This window comes from Podarcis filfolensis, assembly GCF_964270895.1.
Source record: "Podarcis filfolensis genome assembly, chromosome: 16".
Classification (NCBI taxonomy): Eukaryota; Metazoa; Chordata; class Lepidosauria; order Squamata; family Lacertidae; genus Podarcis; species Podarcis filfolensis.
In genome coordinates this window covers 37,425,436-37,437,432 of record NC_139620.1, presented here as the reverse complement: position 1 = coordinate 37,437,432, position 11,997 = coordinate 37,425,436, and the positions used below count along the sequence as shown (strand labels likewise).

The following is an 11,997-nucleotide window of genomic DNA, read 5'->3' as shown; positions in this document are numbered from 1 at the left end:
ATTCACAAAGTGGGCCCCTCCCTTCCTGTGATGGCCTTTGATTCCCACTTCAACCGCCAAGTAAGGTTGACTTGATTTCCACTCCTGTTCCCATGTAGATCTTTATTCCTCCCTTGTTCCTGACATAGCTCTTAGTTTACACCTCTTCTTCCCTGCAGGGAGGGGGAGTATTCTGTGGTTTGCCTCAGGTGCCAAAATGTCTTGGGCCGGCCTTGGGTAGCACTGTAGCAGACATTCAGAGGAAGCTCTTTGGGGGCTGTGCAGGTATCAAATTGCACCAAGGCCTCTGGGAACAAGCAGTGTAATGGCTGATTCCCACCCATGGAATCACCAAACTTGGCTGATACCAGTGGTGTGCAGGGATATTATTTGTAGGGGGACAGAGCCAGAGGTGGCAGCTTGTGAGGATAATTGGGTGTGAGAATCGGACCTCCTTCCCTAACCTGGGCAGAAGCTTCCCAGGCTTTGGGAATGAGGCACCAGGAGAACATTTAGAGGACTAGCCTAGTCCCCCTAGTCTACTGACCATTATGTCACTGGCTGTTACCCAGCTCTGTCTCTGTCCTTAGGAGAAACACATAGATAAGTTTCTTTTTAGGTGGAAAACGGGAATCAAGGGAAACCAGACAGTTTCATGTGAGTAAAACTGGAAAATAATTTTAGGTGGCTTGGTAAGTAAAAGTAAATAGAAGCCAAACTAGACAGCTTCACATAGCAATTGGAGGGAGCTGTGAGGGAACATTCTCCAAGTTCGATTGTCTGTTACCTCCTCTCCCATTTGCGCAAATACGGGTTTTGGAATTTTTCTTATGGGCTTTTACTTTCAATACAATTTGACTTCTTAGTGAACAGGCATAGGATCAGGATGGGCTTCCCAAAATATGTTTAAGGGAATAAAATGCTAGGTTTGTGGAGGGAAAGTTGGAATATTTTGGGGTCTTACATGGAACCTATTCCTCTTTTACCTCATAATGACCCTGTGAGGTAGGCTGGTCTGAGAAATATCAACTCGTCTAAGATAACCAGGGATTTTATACCAGGTCTCCTCTGTCCAAGTCTGGAATGTTTATTCATGGCACCATGCTGGCTATTATTTCCGTATTACAGGATTGGCTGAGAATTAGCAGTTATTTAATCAAGTGACATCTGAACCAGCAGCTTCCTGGCTCACAGCTAATGCTCTCACCTACTATCCTTAACAGTGGTGCCATGTCCATGTTTGTAAGAACAAATAACACTGATTTGGGTTCCATTCTCTGCCATGGGTTTGTGTGTATTCTGCAAGCCTCTCTCTCTGTATATATACAATATATGGAAAAGTGTAATGGATTGTCCAACTGTCGTTTGAAGTCTTTTTCCTTGAAGTTGTGCAGGCTTCAGCTCCCTATGGTTTTTTTAACGTGTGTGACACTGAGTCAGTGGGCCTCACGACTTTCTTTATAAGGAAATAAACCTGCTGGCCACAGTAGAATGGGCAGCACGAACGACTTTTGAAATTAATATGTTTATGGATGCAATTGGGTCTTGCTTCTTGTTTCTACTTTGTGTTTACACAGCACCTAATGTTTATATAGCCCTTCACATCCATTATGTAAATGGGTTAGGGCCTAAGTAGTTACAGGATGGCTATCCCCAGTATCTGCAAACTCTCTATATTAAAATGTGTAAACATGTAATGTAGCACAGGTAGCCCACACACACACTATTTCACCTGAATATTCCATGCAACTTTATGTGATGGATTCTTTGAATTGTTTCCCCTGTGTTCTCCTTGTACTGTGGATTATTAACAAATATCTCTTATTAACAACCATCTTTCCTAAGGACAGAAAAACTGATTGTGATAGTAAAAGGCTATGGGTTTTCTTTATTACTTTATTTTTATTCAGCTAATTTGTATACCACTTCATATTTCAAAAGAAATTGCAAAATAGTTTACAAATCTCAACAAAAATAAATTATTTGAAAATAAATTATTTGATTGTATTTACAGTACAATCATTCTTTGCCTTGCAGTTCCTAACTCTCTAACATGCACGCTAATAATCCTGGTGTAGTTTTAAGAAGATTTGCGGGTGTAAAGATAGTCATACAAGAGGGGTTTGCCGTTACATTGTTACATTTTAACGAGACCAGAGAAATAAAGTTTCTCATAAGAGTTATACACATATTTATCTAAAGGTTCTATAAGTCACAATTAGCGTTGTCTTTATCATGGAAAGTAGCAAATACTAAAAGCAAAAGGCTTTATTAGGAAGAAAAAATAAGAGAGTAATGATGAATGAAATAGGGTGGAGAAGAGCCTCACGCGGTTTAGACAGTGCTTGACCTCAGAGTAAACAGTTGCATTGCCTTATTTCTTTGCTTGAGAGTTTCAGTCCTTTCAAGGTGCAGTTTACATCAGAGTAAGGATAGGGACACGGGTGGCACTGTGATCTAAACCACAGAGCCTAGGACTTGCTGATTGGAAAGTCGGCAGTTTGAATCCCCGCAACAGGGTGAGCTCCCGTTGCTTGGTCCCTGCTTCTGCCAACCTAGCAGTTCGAAAGCACATCAAGTGAAAGTAGATAAATAGGTACTGCTATGGCGGGAAGGTAAATGCCATTTCCGTGCGCTGCTCTGGTTCGCCAGAAGCGGCTTAGTCATGCTGGCCACGTGACCCGGGGAAACTGTCTGCGGACAAACGCCGGCTCCCTCGGCCTATAGAGTGAGATGAGTGCACAACCCCAGAGTCGTTTGTGACTGGACCTAACGTACCTTTACCTTTTTAAAGCCAGGTTGGTGCCCGGAGAGCTCAGAAGCCAGCCAAGAGGATCCCCCAAGTATGACCTCCCTGGGTGCAGGCCATGCCCAGGACTCCTGTTTTGCAGAGGGAGAGAGGGGAGAGCTGGGTGCCCTTGACTCGCCAAGGGTTAAAAGGAACTGAGCTGGATCGGGGGGGGGGCACCTTTTGGGATATGGTTAGTCTCCTTTCTCTTCCTGCTTAGAGTGCATTAGAGAGACGGGGGAGTCCAGAAGTCCAACTTTTTTCTGACGGTGCTGTCAGATCCTTGGTCCATGGAGCCGACATTTGTCTTCACTGACTGGCAGCAGCAAGCCAGGACTTCAGGCCGGGGGGTCTCTCCCACATGCCGGGGCTGAGCTTGGGACCTTTTTCCTTGGACACAAAGCATGTAGGAAAAATAGGACGGTTTTCATTTACAGTATTTGTTTCGTGAAACCCATACACCGCTATATTGGAGAGGGGAACCCCAAAAAGTGGTTTATGAAAGGATAAAACAGTAACATCACGACGATGCAAAACCGCCCTTGCAAACGGATAGAACCGCTTTCTGCAAACCTGGCTCCCCCCAGGCAGCCTTGACATGCCTCATTATCTTTGGAGTTAAAGTCAAAGAGTTCAAGTTTCTCCTAGGGAGAAGCAGAGAAGGGGATGCTGGATACTGACACCCCCCCCCCCCGTGCCGCTTCTGTTGGAAAATGGGGCGTGGCTTAAACACTCTGGTTGCCCCACCCCTTCCCATTGTGCAAAACGCCTTGGGGTGCAGCAGGCATTTTGGGGTGGGGGCTGGGGGAGGATGAAATGCCAGTGGGATGATGGAGGGGGAGATAGCAGACAGGGAAGCTGCTGGGCAGAGGACCCCCCCCCCAAAAAAATGAAGGGAGGTGGGTGGGTACCCATTTCGAGTATTCCTAATAGCAATACAGAAATACAAATATTTCCTCAATTTCAGCTGACTTTCCTGCATTCCAGGGGGGTTCGACAACCTATTTCTTAATAGGTTTAATTGGGTTTGCTTCTTTTGTAACTGGATTTGTAATGCCATTTACTCAAATACAATAAATGATTGATTAATTAATTGATTGGTGAAAAAGTGCTTTTTGGCTGCAGAACATGTTTTGCTTCCTGTTGAGTGTATTCCATTTGTAAATTGAGTCCCCTGCTGCTATGGGAAAGCACATCTTGGTTTAAGAACGCTTTGGTTTAAGAACGGACTTCCGGAACGGATTAAGTTCGAAAACCAAGGTACAACTGTATGTTGAAATAAGTGTGTTGAATCAAAAGTTTTAACAAAACATCCTTAAACAATGATTACTTTTTATTAAAACCTTTGAATGTGTTTGAACTGTGTTTGAGCGCACAGGGAATGATTTCACTTGAAAGCAATGCCCTTAGATTACAGAATCATGGAAGAATTAGACGGGACCACAAGGGTCTTCAAGTCCAGCCCCTGCAGGAATCTTTTGCTCTACGTGGGGCTCAAAGAATGGCCCTGAGATTAAGGGTCTCGTGCTCTACTCAATGAGCTATATGGATTGATCTAAATAGCAAACACCAATTATTTATTTTTTACAATTTACAGTGGTGTAAAATAAAGGGTGTAGGAAATGAAATGATTGTTACCTTTTCATTGTTTAAGGATGTTTTGTTAAGAGTTTTGATTCAACACACTTATTTCAATATACAGTTGTACCTTGCTTTTCGAACTTAATCCATTCCAGAAGTCCGTTCTTAAACCAAAGCGTTCTTAAACCAAGACGTGCTTTCCCATAGCAGCAGGGGACTCAGTTTACAAATAGAACACGCTCAACAGAAAGCGAAACATGTTCTACCAATACTACCATATTTAGCTAAATATTCTTTTAATTTCTTCCAATCCTCTTGTGTCTCCTCTTCTTTCTGGTCGCGGATTCTTCCAGTCAGGTCGGCCAGCTCCAAAAAGTCCATCATCCATCCTAGTTTGTTGTTTTAACAATAAATCTGAAATAATTAACAGCCAGAGTCGTTTCGCGTTTGTGGGAGAGACCAAGCCATAACACTTCTGGGGCCAAGGTGCGGCAGCGGCAGAGGGACCCAGCGCCGTTCAGCGCCGGCCGTGGCAGCGTCACCCAAAAGCAGAGAAGCGGGTCCTTGATGCTGCAGTTATGTGTGTGACAGAGTAAACCCGTTTTGCTCGAGCGGTAATAAGTGTTGGGCTGTAAGTGTGAAAACGCATCTGGTTTCTGGGGACTTCTCTGTGTGCAGAGAAGACAAAGAGACACTCTTGTTGTCCCCCAGCAGAGCGAGAGACAGCCGTTTTTGTGCTTGTGTACCAGCAGCAACCAGGCAAATGGCAGCAGGTCTAGTTGTTGGCGGCGCAATTCCTATCGGCCGGCCGGAAAGGCACCTCACCACCTGCTCCCATTCGCCTTCAGTTCTCTGCAACTCCGCCGAACTCCAGCCCCGGTGCGCCCTCCCCACAGAAGGAGAGCCGCGAGGTATCCCCGAGTCCAGCCTGCTCTTCCCCATCCTCTCCCAACCTCGCACTACCGCTCTCTTCTCCTTTGCTGTCCCAGGGATCAGGAGGCAGGGGGTGGCCCTGCAGGCTGCCGGAGCTCTGCATGCTCTCCCTGGTGAGCGATCGCTCAGCAAGGCACCCTGGGGCTTGTAGTGCAGCTGCTGGGCCAAGTGACCAAGCCCAAAGAGAGCCCCCAGCCTCCGTGACTCCAGCGACTGCAGCATCAGTGACCCCCTTCTCTCTCGCTGGGGAGAGCATGCAGAGCTCCGTAGCCAAACACCCACATGCTTCTTGCGCTGTTGGTCTCTTCTCCTTCAGTCTCCTGGGGATCTGGAGGCAGGGGGCTCTCTCTGGGCTCTACATCCTCAGCCCAGGCGTCATCATGGGTTGGCTCTTTCCCTCAATTTTTATATAAATGACGTGATTTCCTTGTTGAAGATTCATTCCAGGTGCTTGCAGTCATGGGGTTGTTGTCTATCACATGACGGTGTATGTTTTCATTCCACAAAGTGGGAAGTGACGGAGACAGGATGTTTGTGTTACTGTGTTCCGTGAAGTGGGACTATTGTCCTTTGTTCTCTCTCTTTACTGTCTGATGAGAAAGAGGAAGGAGCTAAGTCAGAATGCTCCAAGTGTTTTACAGTGGTACCTCGGGTTAAGAACTTAATTCATTCTGGAGGTGCGTACTTAATCTGAAACTGTTCTTAACCAGAAGCACCACTTTAGCTAATGGGGTCTCCTGCTGCTGCCGTGCCGCTGGAGCACGATTTCTGTTCTCATCCTGAAGCAAAGTTCTTAACCCGAGGTACTATTTCTGGGTTAGCAGAGTCTGTAACCTGAAGCGTCTGTAACCTGAGGTACCACTGTATATGTAAATAAACGTAGATGAGCTACTGAGTTCTGTTACGTGGACTGCGCAAACTCTGCGGCTCCCTAAGTGTGCTGATGTCTGTCAGCATCAGTCGCTGTGATGTTCTGGCAGAAGAAAGCTTTTGAAGCTCCCAAATGATTAGGCAGTAGAGATATAAGATGATCAGAGCCCCCCCCCGAACTTGAAGCATGCGAAGTCCCAATAAAAATTTATAATTTGGCAGAATATTCAGACTATATGATATGTATTTGTATAATTTGGAATATTTAATGTGATTTGATTGGATTGTTAAAATGGAAAATTTAATAAAAATTATTTTAAAAAGAAAAGAAAAAGAAGCTCCCAAATGATTGACCAGGAGGGAGAGAACATGCCAGTCGAGCATGTGTCTCTGCCAGGGTCCTACTCAAGAGTAGGACGACCCCTAACATTCCTACGTTCATAATATGAATTCTCACCCTCCAATACTCACAGGAAGGCATACTCTGGTGCTGCTTTACGCAGATGATACAGCTACCCTCTCAAGATCACTGATAGGCCTTAAAAGAGCCATGAAAACACGGGCAGCATATTGTAAGGAGAGCCAATTGGAACTCAATTACCAGAAAACCAAAATCATGGTTTTTGCTAAGAGGCCCAAACTACGTACATGGTACATCAATGATCACAAGATCGAGCAGATCACCTGCTTCAAATATCTGGGTGCAGCCCTTTGCTCACCAGGAAGCAGAAAAGCCCACAGCCACTACATTCAACGTGCAGTAAAAATATAATAACTACTCTAGGCTTTAGCCCACAGATTCTACTTCACATGGGGTATGAGCAAGCAAAAATAAATAAATTAAACAGAGTGTGGAAGACACACATCGCCCGGCAGATCTATCCAGGTCCCCAAAATTTCTAATCAATGAAACCAGAAGATACCTCACCTCCCAAATGCCATACATATCCAACCTTGAAATCCCAAAACAGCAAAGGGCTTTAACTCTGGCCCATTGACAGGCCCTCCCCTCAGCTATTCAGGAAGGCTGATATAGGAAGACGTATGGTGTCCATGTGGCTCTGGGCAGCAGGAAACAATGGAACATGTCTTCTTCCATTGTCAGTATTACATAGACATATAGGGAATACCTTAAAAAGCAGTGCCCTCAAATTAATACTTGGACTTGTTTTGATTAACTTCTGCAAAAGAAGATACGGGTAAATAAGTTAACCAAAAATGAAAATAGAACTGTGCTGAGGATGAAGTCAGTCAATTGGAAGAAAAGAAGAACTGAAATATGGTATGTACATATTGTTTATTATTTGTCTTGCATAAATTTCTGTATATTACTTTGATACATATTTTTTGCATTTGTATTTTTTTTCATTTTTCTATATTTGTTCATTATTATTTTTAGGTTTAGTTGTCTGAATGCGTGTCTCAAGTGCATTTGTGTTCACTTCCTTCTGATCAGCATTTCTGAAGACATTTTTTGCATGAAGGAACTGAATCACAAAATTTGGAGGCATGCAATTTTGGAGAATAGCTGCTTTTCGGTTAATTCCTTGGTTCTGGAAGAGCAAATTTAGAAGGTTTGCGTTAAACAACCTTAGATTGCCCCCTCCATCCTTCCTTCTGGGAGTCGCTTCCAGCAGCAGAGCTAATCCTCACAGGCTGAGCTTCTGCACTTTCTTGTTCCTGTGCTCCAGACAAAGGAGGAACTGCACCAGGGTTTCCTTGCAGGGCTGGATGCCCAGGCGGTTCTTGAGCAGCTAAAGAACCCCAGAGAGAAAGACACAAAGCACTTTTCAGATGGAGGTTAATACAGGTTTTTGCTTTATCCACCATCTGTAGTTTTACTATACACTTAAGAGTTCTACACAACTACGTTCTGCTCCGATTAGAGCCATTGAAATGAATAGAACTAGAGGGATCATGTACATTGATTCCAATGGGTCTACTCTGAAGATGACTAACGGTGGAGACAACCCTTAGAAAAAAAGTAGCTGTGACACCAGGAGGCGCAAAGTCCAAATTCAGATTGGGACCTGGTAAGGAAAGGAAGGGGCCTTTAATCCTTAGCTCCCATGGGGGTTACAATCTAAACTGGGATGGGTGCCTGTTATCAGCATCAGGAGAATAGAGAACCCTTTAAATGGGGAACCTTGGGAACAGTAGTTCTTTAAACCACCCAGAAAACAATGTTATTGGATTGCTTTATGTAGATGACGATGATCATAGCGGTATGAGGGGAGCTAAAAATCTCAAAATATTCTCAATACTTCCACCAAATTACAATTCCTGAGGTTCCTTGGAAGAAACCGTGGCAGCTGAATTGATTTCGAAAGGTGATGGCCTGAAACACTCTGGAAATTCTTTTTCTGCCTATGTTCTGAATGAAATCAAGGAATCCAGAGGCTATGGCCAAGCTCAGCAAGATCAGCTGCTCCAAGCAGCTGCTGAGGACCCCAGGAGACCCTCTTCCGCTCCTGGGAGGGAAAGTCACCTCTGGGAAAGTCACAGAAGAGGGACTCCACAGTCCACATACGGCAGATATGGAGAAGGGGGCTCTTTGCTCTACCCATTTGTCCGCACTCTTCCTTCAATGCCCGTTCCCCTCACCTCCAGGAAGATGGCTGCAGTGACTTCTGGCACCCCGGCAAAGCGCTTATTCTTCAGAGCTGAAATGATGTATGCCGCCAGCCCAGGAATCCATCACTGGCACCCACTGCTGAAGCCCCTGAAATGTGTAACAAACAGGATCTTATGAGCGAAGGGAAAGGCACCCCAGAAAGCAGAGCAAAGAGAAGCACATTCTCACACCATGCAATGAATGAGTTCTGCTTGTTTGCCATAATGTTTGAAGATCACTGTGCTCTTCCTCTTACCTCACCAGGGCACATAATCCCTGGTCAAAGATGTCGGGGCACAAAAGAAGGTCCAAGGTGGCCATCTCAGCGGGTTCATCCATAGCGCTGAGAAGCAGCTGTAGTGTTTCCCTGGCCTCTCCTTGTAACCAAGGCAATGGCAGAGTTAGCAGGAGGGTCGTTGGAACAGACAGTGGGGATTGGCACAGAAGCAGGTGGCGCTGTGGTCTAAACCACTGAGCCTAGGGTTTGCCAATCAGAAGGTCGGCGGTTTGAAGCCCCGCGACGGGGTGAGCTCCCATTGCTCGGACCCTCCTCCTGCCAACCTAGCAGTTCAAAAGCACGTCAAAGTGCAAGTAGATAAATAGGTACCACTGTGGTGGGAAGGTAAATGGCATTTCTGTGCATTGCTCTGGTTTCGCCAGAAGCGGCTTAGTCATGCTGGCCACATGACCCGGAAAAAACTGCGGACAAACGTTGGCTCCCTTGGCCAGTAAAGCGAGATGAGCATCGCAACCCCAGAGTCATTCATGACTGTACTTAACTGTTAGGGTCCTTTACCTTTACCTTTTTTACCTCAGAAGAATGTCCTCCTCTTCTCCAAGGCTGCGGACTGAGACGGTGTCAAACTCAAAGTCAACGCTCTGTCATGAGAAAAGAGAGCAAAGAAAGAGGAAGGTCAGAGAGTGGGCCTGGTGTAGGGCTAGGTTCCAGGGAGTGCCCCTCTGAGTCCCCCACATGGGAAGGAATGAATCACTAGTTTTCACTTTCCCTCCATTCATCATTCCCCCAATTCTCCACATTTCCGCATCAGGTTGGAAATGTCCATGTTCACTTCCTGCCAGGAGTTTGTCAGATGCCATATTCTCCACAAAATTAGCAAAGGGTCAGCATAGCAAAGCTATGTACACCTGTACATGCTGAGGATCAGAGAACCTCAGTTCAAACGGTTGAACATTCCTCTGCTGGGCAACCACCATTGCTAGCCTAGAACCCACGGCCACCATGCCCAGGTTCTAGGAGAGCCCGTGTGGTGGAGTGGTTAGAGTGCTGGACTAGGACCCAGGAGACCAGGGTTCAAATCCCCACGAGGCTCACAGGGTTACCTTGGCCCAGCCTGACTCCCTCTCAGCCAGCCTGCCTCACAGGGTTGTTGTGAGGATAAAATGGGGAGAAGGACCTTGAGCTGCTTGGAGGAAAGGTGGGATAGGAATGTCATAAACAGATCAATAAACTACCAGTTGTGGAAAGTTTACCCAAACAGCCACACAATATTTCTTCAACAGGATTTTGTTATTGATGTCCACCTCTGCTTGCTTGTACAACTAGATTGGGAACATCACTTCCAACGTGCCTGCATTGGGACGCACTTGCAAGATTAAAAGCTTCTGTTTTAGCTCAACCACAGTTTAGGATGTGAACTGACCAGCTTTATACTGAAGTTGATTTGCTTTAACAGAGCATATCATGTTCTCCAGTATATCTAGGATTATCTATTGTTGCTCCTCAGGAAATAGATCTGGCAACGCCACCTTATTTTTCCATAAGAAAATATAGTGTTCCTTTTGGCTGTACCAGAACAGCAAAGAGCAAATTTAACTCCATGCACTACAAGGATGGCATATATTCTTTTAAATGTACAGTTTAATATTTTTATTCTATTTCCTTTCATCCTGCTATTCAGTCAGAAACCAGGAGACAAGTCCTGTCCTCAGGTTTGAAAACTAAGTAAGTAAAGACACCCAGCAGAAGGGATGTCGAGGAAGAAAGTAGAGTAAGAATAACTTTTAACAATGCCCAAAGGCTTGGGATGTCCATAGGCAATCGTATCTTGTATTTAGACAAGAGCTGCAGCAACTGTCCCAGCAGCCCTTCATCCGAGCAAGTGGTGACTGGAACCTCTTTGTTTACTCTGGCACACATGATGAACTCAGTTGGAACAGCTGCTGTGGGACAGAACTGCCCCCTCTCTCTGCTTTGTCACATTGCAATTTCCACGATTCTCTGGGACATTGTTTTGTGGGGTCTTAGGAAAAGCCACAGAGGCCTGTTTTTGTCTTTTTTGGGGGGTGGGGGTTAGCCTAAATGATGCCATTTTGCTTCTGTAAAAAACTGCCTGCCTTAGAATTTAGGAGGGTGAGCCACAAATATGTGAAGACCAGATAACGTTGATCGGCGATTTTCAGGAAAACCTCCCTCTGCCAGGCAACTCTCCCCTTCAAGGTCTCCAGGCAGAGTGTCCTGTTTTGATCAGCGCAAGGAACCCCGAAAGAGGGAAAGGGAGGGGAGATGCCTATAAAAAATATGAGCAAAGGCTACTTGGGGCGATTTAACCATCACACTGGTGTGTATGGCTCGCCTGCTCTGTTTTACTCAGCTGAATAAACGAGTGATTATGGGAATCTCCTCTGTCTATGGCATTTATTGACTTTTCAGTGACCAAGACAGCTTGGGCCCGGTCAGCAGACCCAACACTGCATAATGCTATAATGTGCTATAAACTGCTTTGAGATTATTTTATTAAAAATATAAAGCAGTATAGAAATGAAAATAAGAGTAATTCTCTTTCTGACATCTGCTTCTATCTCTCTCCCTCCCTATCAGTGGATTGCCAGGGGAAGGAACCAGGCCACCTTTATCTTATCAAAGGCTTTGCAATGTAAAAATCAGGGCTGCAGATTTCCCACTCGTGGCCTATGGGAAGCCCTCATCCTGACAGCACTGCTAGGCACCCGTCCACCCCACGAGCAGGGCCATTTGCACAAGGCCTCCAGATTTGCCAATAGCTAGCAGCTCCCCAAGACGCGTCGTAAAGCAGTTTTTCAGACAGTTTACAGCAGCAGTTTGGTGTCCTACTGTTGAAAGAAAAAGGCATGCTAATACGCAGTCTTTATAAATGTGCAATTGATTGCATCTATATTCCCACTGCAGAATTCACACCAGGCCTACTGAAAAAGGCAAAAGCCGTTTGGCTTTGTTCAGCAGTGCAATAAAATA

At 45.4% G+C, this 11,997-nt stretch overlaps 1 protein-coding gene across 1 annotated transcript in view; it reads left to right on the top strand.

The window, feature by feature from the left end:
* The window catches only part of LOC310751270 (vomeronasal type-2 receptor 26-like), a 249,162-nt gene that overhangs the window by 144,497 nt on the left and 92,668 nt on the right, over nt 1-11,997 (top strand). The window lies entirely within an intron of this gene.